This window comes from Amblyomma mixtum, chromosome 10, assembly GCF_055824585.1.
Source record: "Amblyomma mixtum isolate Tamu chromosome 10, ASM5582458v1, whole genome shotgun sequence".
NCBI lineage: Eukaryota > Metazoa > Arthropoda > Arachnida > Ixodida > Ixodidae > Amblyomma > Amblyomma mixtum.
In genome coordinates this window covers 127,198,453-127,207,522 of record NC_143021.1, presented here as the reverse complement: position 1 = coordinate 127,207,522, position 9,070 = coordinate 127,198,453, and the positions used below count along the sequence as shown (strand labels likewise).

The window sequence follows — 9,070 nt, the reverse complement described above, 5'->3', positions numbered from 1 at the left end:
TGTTCTCTTCGCGCAGGTGCAGGATTTGCTCCCACTCGTGTGTATAAACGTGGGAGGCTTTTATTTAATTATTCAAAAGGGGTCTCACCAATGAAGACATCAACATATACGATGAACGCCAGGTTTTCTTCGCGATGGGGCCTCCAATGCCCGCGCATTAAAACAAGCTAAGAAGACGAGCAGTGATGGGCGTCCGTAAATTTATGAGATGGTGGCGAAAAGAAAAACAAAGCGCCCATGTGCTGTGCGTTGTCAATACACGCTAAATATCCCCAAGTGGTCGAAGTTATTCCGGAGACCTCCAGTACGGCACTTCTTTCTTCTATTCCTTTTCACTAGCTCATTTATCCCTCCTCTTACCGCGCGGTTCGGGTGTCTATCAATGTATGTGAGACAGGTATTTTGTGATTGTCTTTCTTCAGAAGCAATTTTCAATATTCAACCCAAAATATGCAAGGGGTTAGCGAATATATTAGGTTGCTGTGAAATTGCAGAGCGGCGTATATCTTGCAAACCCTGTATTACAATGAATGCTCGGTGTAACTCGGGAGACAAAGGCTATTCATTCTAAAAAGTGTCCGCAATAAATGCCGATCAGTCCCTCCTGTCTATTCTACAAGGCAATGATTTTTCACATGATACCATCAAGAGAACATGACACAATAAATATTTTAAATGTCCACAGGGTAGTTTTTTATCAAAGGCAGGAATATCATTTTAATCTCCTGCAGCTAATGTTACTGCATTAGGTTTAACATGAAAACTTTTCCTTATTCCGCAGAAGGTATGGTTATCATGCAGAGATGTGCGACTGCTTGCTAAAACAATTCATGTGAAGCTGCAACCATATTCATTCATAATTTGAAAAAAAAAGATCCTATTATGGCAAAAATCGTTTGCACAGACGGGCTGACATAATATTCGAAGTGCATCCGATGTCGCCTATTCTTGACAATCGACATTTTAAATGTACACTGTTTCCGGTGGCACTGCAAGGATTTTAAAAGCCTGCTAATACATTTTAGGTTCCAGTGCATAGGTGATTACACGTGATCGCCTAGTATGCACTGCTAGTCTCGGGAAACGTTTTTGTCCGATCGTCTGCACAAATGGCTACTGTCTGCGTCAAAAGTTAGTGGGATCAGCAATGCCTGGTGAAGTGAAGCAAAATTGCATGCAAAATCGCATTGCTGCGCCCTCTGCCGCCACAGAGGGTGGTGACCAGGCTCATGGCACGCCTGGTGTGGTGTTACGGTCATTGAGCCTCGACACCACGCCCTGGGACGGCAGATCAGATGACGCAGCAACGCAGTTTTGCTTCGCTTGGCCACGCATCGCAGAACCCGCTACCTTTTGCGGCTGACAGTACGCTAAGCCAGATGAGCATTCAAGCAAAGAGTATTTAGGGCGGTTTTTATCGGTATGTGGTTTATGGTGGATTAACGCCCCAAAGTAACTCAGGCTACGAGAAACGCTGTAGTGAAGGTCTGCAGAAATTTCGTCCACCTGGGGTTCTTTAAAGGCCGATTCACACGACGGACCGTTCGTCCGCGGCCCGCGCAGTACGTGTGCATACGTCAGCACTTTGAGAGGCGCGCTGTCGGCCGCCATCCATCCATGCATCTAGCGCGCCTCTCAAAGTGCTGACGTATGCACACGTAGTGCGCGGGCCGCGGACGAACGGTCCGTCGTGTGAATCGGCCTTAACGTGCACTAACATCGCACAGAACACAGGCCTTTAGAATTTCGCCTCCATCGAAATTCGACTGACGCGGCCGAAATCGAACCCGCGTCTTTCGGGATCAATCCCGCCGTGGTGGTAGGCCGCCATAAGCAGAAGTCCTCGTAAGTCGACCGCCATATCCTCTGAGTCACCGCGGTGATTGGAGAATTTGAGTTTGACACCTTGAACATGTTTTTTCAGCTCTGGCGCTTTGCGCCAATGCACAGAATTACTTCAGAAAGTGCAAGACAGATTGCAATATGTCGACCGTAATGAGCCCTCTACCAGAAGTGAGTGGCGTTAAAGTCCAGCACAAACTGACCTCGAAGCAACATGAAGCCCTCCGTTCTCCAGCGCGACAGCAAAACTACACGAACACTGGGGTGCAGGAAGTCATGAATTACCTCTTGAGGAAAAAGCGAGGAACGGCCGTAGAGAGATTACCTTTTCAGTAATTAAACGCTCCATAACGAGCGAGCCTTAGGATGTGAAATGCCCATACACACATGATTACATATGGTGCTGCGAAAATACATCGTAGCAAGTGCACGCTACAGATTAGCCACATCACTCCGATTCTGATATGAAACACTCTCTTCAACTCCATTTTTAGACGGCAGCTAACCGCGGCCGTCCTCTGCACTTGAATGCCTAGAGTCCATTTTTTTCGCTACTTCCCACTGTCACTAGCATGACTGGAAATATAAATCCAGTTTGTGCCAAACCACTTAAGAGCCAGAGAAACTCGAAGCCGCCCCGCTAACCAGAAAAAAGCGTACACCTAACCCTGCACTCACAGCACTGTCGCAGTAGGTTGGAATGATTGAGCAGGGGCCAACCCGCCGGTGTGTTGCAGCATTAGATAAGTACTTCGTTCGCCCGACTATCACGGCCTTCTTCTTCTTCTTCACCTCTTTATAATGGCACATACCCACGTGGGGGGATTGGCCAGTACTCACTTCTTCTTCTTCTTCTTACTCACTGCTTCAGAACACTGCTCTTCTTCTTCGTTATAATATTAAGCAAACATAGAGCGCTCATGGATGACAGCCCAGAGAGGATCTGCACAAGACTGCAGCGTTTGATACTAAAATGCGGTTTCTCCTCTCTTGCACTGCAGCGCGGCGACTTCGTTGCATAAAGGGTATTAAAGTGGGTGTTGTCAAACCGATAGGGATTCATAAAATGAGCCCAGTCTTCTCAAAAAGGCACAATTTCTACCATAGTTTACAGACCTGATATCTAAACATCAAGTTTGAGCGCGCGTGTTTTAAGCGACTATATTCACAGGCTTCTGAAGGCGGTGTGCTGACATGCGTCTGCGTTCGAGTCACGTGAGAACCGTGACGTCATTGCCTGTATATATTTGGCTGCAATAAAAAGACGGGCGTCTTTCGCTCTGGGCTTTGACACGGACCTCGCTTCTTCTCTGTGCGTCTCCGCTCGGTTGGAACGCAAACCCAGATAGCGGCCGGACGCCGCTACGACATGGTGTCAGAAGTATAAGCTGGAACCCGGGAGATAAGCAAAAAAAAAAAAACGTTGAGAGATGGACGGAGCCAAAATTATCACAGCTCCGGGCCTTCAACAGCCACCACCGCTGGACTTCGACAATACATCGGAGTGGCCGGCATGGATTCAGCATTTCGATGACTAACGTGTTGCATCGAGCCTCGACGAACGCTCAGAAGAAGCACAGGTACGAACGCTTCTCTACTCTATGGGACGGCAAGCTAGGGATATTTTTGCCACGTTCGGTCTCTCAGACGGGGACTCGAAGAAGTTCGACGTCGTCAAGAAGAAGTTCGACACATATTTCATAAAAGAGGGCAACGTCGTGTACGAGAGCGCTTGCTTTCACAAGCGACATCAAATGCCCGGTGAGTCAGTAGACCAGTTCATGACGGCGTTGCATGTCTTAGCATACCGCTGCGATTTTGGCGAATCTAAGCAACGACTCATCAGAGACCGGTTCGTCGTCGGACTGACAGACGAAAAACTCTCGGAGTCGCTACAGATGGACTCTAGGCTGTCTCTTGCGTCCGCCCTTGCAAAAGCACGCCTGAAGGAGACGGTTCAGCAGCAGCAGGAACTCCTTCGCAACTCCACGGCAGACCAAGTCTCGAAGGTACCTCTTCCCTGTGAAAATGTGGCAGTTGGCTCCGCAGCAACAGTCGACGCTGTGAGACGCTACAAAAAGCCTCAACGCGTGAACGCCAGCTCTTCAGTGCGTCATGACGGACGCTTCCTCTACTGCGGTAACTCCCTGCATCCACGAACTTTTTGCCCAGCGAGGACAGTGAAGAGCAATTACTGTGGAGGAAAGGGTCACTTTGCTAAAGCGTGCATCAAAAAGACTCGCTATGAAAAAGACTTCCACGGGCAACGAACGCAAGGTACGAGTTTCTTCTGTGCAAGTGGACACGGGACAAATTTTTGTGGAAGAGATTGGAACGCCAGGTGTAAAAGCGCGATTCATTCAAGTATGTGTTAACTCTGTTCCAGTGTTTGCAAAAGTTGATACTGGGGCCGAAGTGACCGTGCTTCCGTCATCTTTTCCTGGTCTCCCTGTTAAATTAACGAGAGCAAACGAGGTTTTGTCAGGCGGGAGTGGTTCACGCCTCAATGATTTGGGCAAATTCGAGGCAGAAATCGCTTGGAAGGGGAAACGTTCTCGCCAAACATGTTATGTCGTCAACCCGCTACGACATGTTCTGCTCGGTTTGCCCGCTCTGGAAGCACTAGGAGCCGTGACGTTTCTCGCTTCAGTAGCGCAGAAGAGTTCTACCGGTAGCGTTCCAGGCCCCGAAATTTGCAGTAACCTGGGCGCAATGCCAGGGGAGTATCAGATTCGGCTTCGCCCAGACGCGGTTCCGTATCCTATAACTGCTCCACGCAGAATTCCAATTCTGCTCAGGGAACGCGTCCGCCTTGAACTCGAAAAAATGGAGCAAATTGGCGTTATTCTTAAGGTTGACGGGCCTACGGAGTGGTGTGCCGGCATTGTACCAGTGGTAAAGCCGAGTGGGGATGTCAGGATCTGTGTAGACCTTACACAACTGTATAAGTGCGTTCTGCGAGAGAAGTTCACCCTCCCCACAGTCGATCAAGCTCTAGGTTGTATAGCCGCTGCAAAAGTTTTTTTCTAAACTTGACGGAAATTCTGGTTTCTATCAAGTACGCCTAAGCAAGGCTTCGGAGGAATTTACTACCTTCATTACTCCGTTCGGGCGGTATTGTTTCACCAGATTGCCATTCGGAATTACTTCAGCACCTGAGTATTTCCAGAAAAGAATGTCCGAAATCATGGCAGGCATGCCTGGAGTCGTTAACGTAATGGACGATATTTTAGTCTTTGGAAACAATAAGCAACAACATGATTCTATACTTGCAAAGGTCATGACCAGGTTGGCAGAATCAAACGTTACGTTAAACAAATCCAAGTGTGTCTTCGGCGTTAAAAGGCTCACTTTTTTAGGTCATGTTCTAAGTCAGGAAGGCGTACAACCCGATCTAGCTAAGGTAAATGCTGTGAAAGAAATGAAGCCACCGAGCAATATAGCGGAATTGCGCAGCGTTCTGGGCATGGCAAACCATTTGGGGCGCTTCTTGCCGCACCTTGCTCACACTACAGCTCCTTTGCGCGAACATTTGCGTAAAGATAGGGCCTGGATATGGGGCCCAGCGCAGAACGCTGCGTTCGAAAGTGTGAAATCTCTCATCTGCTCCGCGAAATGCATGTCTTTGTACGACCCTCGCCTTCCCACGATTCTGACGGCAGACGCTTCGTCTTTCGGCCTGGGCGCAGTCCTTTCTCAAACGCAACGGAACGGTGAGCGACGCCCAGTAGCGTTCGCCTCGCGTTCCCTCACAAAAACTGAGGAACGCTATGCGCAGATAGAGAAGGAGGCGTTAGCCTTGACTTGGGCTGCCGGAAGATTCGATGAATACCTCAGAGGTCTATACATACTCTTCGAAACGGACCATAAGCCTCTTGTTTCCTTACTAGGAAAAATGCCCGTTTGTATGGTCCCGCCAAGAATTCAACGGTCCAGATTGCGGCTCATGCGCTATCGTTTTGAGGTAGTCTATGTTCCGGGAAAACACTTAGTCAATGCCGACGCTCTTTCACGAGCGCCAATAACTGGAGACAAGCGAATAGCCGGAGAATTGACTGTGTCTGAAGTTTCTTCCTATGCAAAATCGTGCATCGAGGGACTGGAAACCGGAGATAATTTCCTGAATAGAGTGAGAAAGGCTCAAGAAACCGATGCAGTTTGCAAAGCCCTCCGATTGTTGTGTCGCGAAGGCTGGCCAGAAAAACCGAAGCTGCCTTCTCACCTCGCCCCTTATTGGCAAGAGCGCGCCATTATAGTTGAAGGCAACGGGTTGCTTTTAAAAGGGACCAGACTCACAGTGCCTCAGTCCCTGAGAAAAGAAGTGCTAGAAAAGTTGCACGACGGGCATCAAGGCATTTCTAGAAGCCGAGCATTGGCTAAAGAGTTGGTTTGGTGGCCAGGCCTTAGCGAACAACTTGCGCAGCAGGTGAAAGATTGTGAAACTTGAGCGCGATGTGCTACTCAGAATGCAGAGCCGTTGATGCCCACGGCTGCTATGAATTTTGCATGGGAAAGAGTTGGTGTTGACTTGTGCGGTATCAATCATCGCCACTATTTAGTGCTGGTCGATTATCTGCCTCGCTACCTGGTAATTGCGTTTCGGCCTTCAACTACAGCTCTAACAGTTATAGAAAGTATGAAGAGCATTTTTGCTCGTCATGGCATTCCGGAAACGGTAGTGACAGATAATGAACCGCAATTTTCATTCTCTGAGTTTGAAACTTTTGCTGTTGAGTATGGTTTCACTCACGTGACTGTAAACCCAAGCCACCCGCAAGCTAATGTTGAAGTGGAAAGAATGGTACAAACAATCAAGCGTCTTGTACTTAAATCGAAAGACCCCTACCTCGCACTTCTCGCATACAGGGCGACACCAGGAGTGCTGGGCTACAGTCCTGCAGAAATCCTGATGGGTCGACGCCTAAAGACTCGCGTTCCGATGGCACCTCAGCTGCGGGGCCCATCACAGAGTAGAATGACTAATGTCACAGCTAAGGATCATTCAAATCGAAAATTGCAAGCGCGTTACTACAACAAACGTCATCGTGCTAGGGATCTCATTCCGTTGAAGGTCGGTGATCCAGTGTGGGTTCAAGACTTGAAAACCAGGGCCACTGTACTTTGTGCTGCAGCTACCCCGCGGTCCTTCGCAGTACGTACAGAACAGGGCGCTGTGTTGCGCCGTAATCGACGAATGTTAAACCGCTTGCCAATTGTTAGGAAACCAAAAGGAAGTTATGAGTTCCCCAATGAACATGGTCAGGAGGCGCCAGGTGTGTCAGTCAGGGACGTGCCTGCCAGTGTAAATAGCTGTCCGGACGAGGCAAAAGCCGAACGCCAGGTGCCTTCGGCTCCAGTCACGGTTACCAGGTCGGGAAGAGAAGTTCGCCCTCCCGTTCGCTGGGGATATGATGAGTAACCTTTTGTGTGTGTGAGATCATAAAGCAGCGTTCGTTGTTCAAGCCATTCTCATCCAGGACCAGATGAAGGGCCTTATGGCTACCGCACAGGTGTCATCGAGAGGCAGTGCCTACTTTGTATGGCGCTGGTATGACAGCCGTCAGGCTCACATGCGAGACCTTAAGGCATTATGTGTGGGTGCAATGCTCTACCTTCTTGTTCTCCGGGTGCTCCCGACCGTCTGGAGCTTGCTGCACAACAGGATGATGGCTTTGAAGGACGCAGAGGGTTCCAGCAATGGCAGCACCTCAATCAGTGAGACTAGCTCCGAGACAGAAACAGACTCGAAAGATAAGAAAGAGCTGCGCGCACTTCTCGAACTCTTTCAGATTGAAGTTGAAAGCCGAGAGAGGGCGGGCAGGGAGCAACCAAACGACGCAACTGGTAAGTCCATGTCCCGTAATCAGGCGCATCAACTGGTGAAGAGTGTATAATATCCTGGCAAGCCTCGACACTCGTCGGCGGTAGCCTTACATGGCGCAATAAAGGACGTGGAATGCTTCCTCCATGTGCAAGTCAAAACAGCATGCAATCGCTGCAAGGCAGCTGTCGGTGAACAAACGCATGTTACAGGAGCATGGCTGATATTTCCGATGTACGAGGCCGAAACATACGACAAGGATGTGCAAGAGCATGCTGTCTTGCAGCAAGTGTCGGGGCAGGCATGCCTCAACGATATGTAACCCGAGCTTCATTGCCGACTGGCGAGACGCTCGATCGCATAATAGACACCGGGGCATAAACGAAAGCGCTGGTCCAGTCGGCCTGCAAGCAACGCAGTGTGGCGCGACACCGGTGATTCTGCTCCGAACTGTGACAGCATTGGCTGAGAGTCAGAAGAAGAGAAAACTGGATAGAATTTTGTTTGACACTGGTAGCCAGCGCCTCTTTATTATCAAACAGCTTTCAAAGCAGCTGAACTGCAAGCTGCTCGGTACAGAAATCCTACCAGTCGGCGTGTTTGGCGGCGGTGAATAAGAACGCACCTTTAGAAAGGTTCAACTGACTTTGCGAAGGAGGCGATATAACAGAAGGTACGAGATTGACGCACTCGAAATACCGACTATCTGTGAAAAGGGTCTCGCAAACCCAGACGAAAGTATCTTGGAAGAGTTAAACAATCTGGGCTGCAGTTTAGGCGACGACCTGAACAAGCTAGAACAACTCTCAATTAATAGTTCGATTAGATCGGACCATTACTGGAGATCAGTGATGGGCCAAAACTGACGGCAGCCTGACCACGTTAGAGACGATGCTCGTGCAGTTTGTGCTCCCCGATACTTTGTTGCACCCAGGCGATTGTTCTGCGAGGCACAGTAGAGGAAAATAACACAGAGGTTCTCAGACAGTTCTTGGAGCTGGAGAGCTCAGGAATTACCGACATACCGGCAGAAACCCCAAGCGAGAACGAAGTAGTACGAAGGTTTGAGACCAGCATAATTACATGCAATGGCAGGTATGAAGTTGGTCTACCGTGAAAACTAAGCGTGAAGCTAGCTGCAAACGAAGATGTCTCACGACGAAGATTAGATAACCTACGAAAGAAACTACTCAGAAACCCAGAGCTCATGCGAAAATACGATCAAGCAATTCGGCTGTAACAGGACAGTCGAATGGCTGAGAAGGTCGACGATGAAACAGGAACGGAAGCACCACTGAGGGGGTAATGTATTTCCGCCAGGTGTCCCCGGGCGGCATTATTCCCCCTCCCCCCAAAAACGCCTTCGGACCTTGCTGGATGCCCTGCGACCCGCCGACTTGACCCTTA

General features: G+C 49.3%; 1 pseudogene; it reads left to right on the top strand.

The window, feature by feature from the left end:
* Positions 1–3,272: 3,272 nt before the first annotated feature.
* LOC149326903 (uncharacterized) lies at positions 3,273–6,816 on the top strand (annotated as a pseudogene).
* The last annotated feature ends 2,254 nt before the right edge of the window (positions 6,817–9,070 follow it).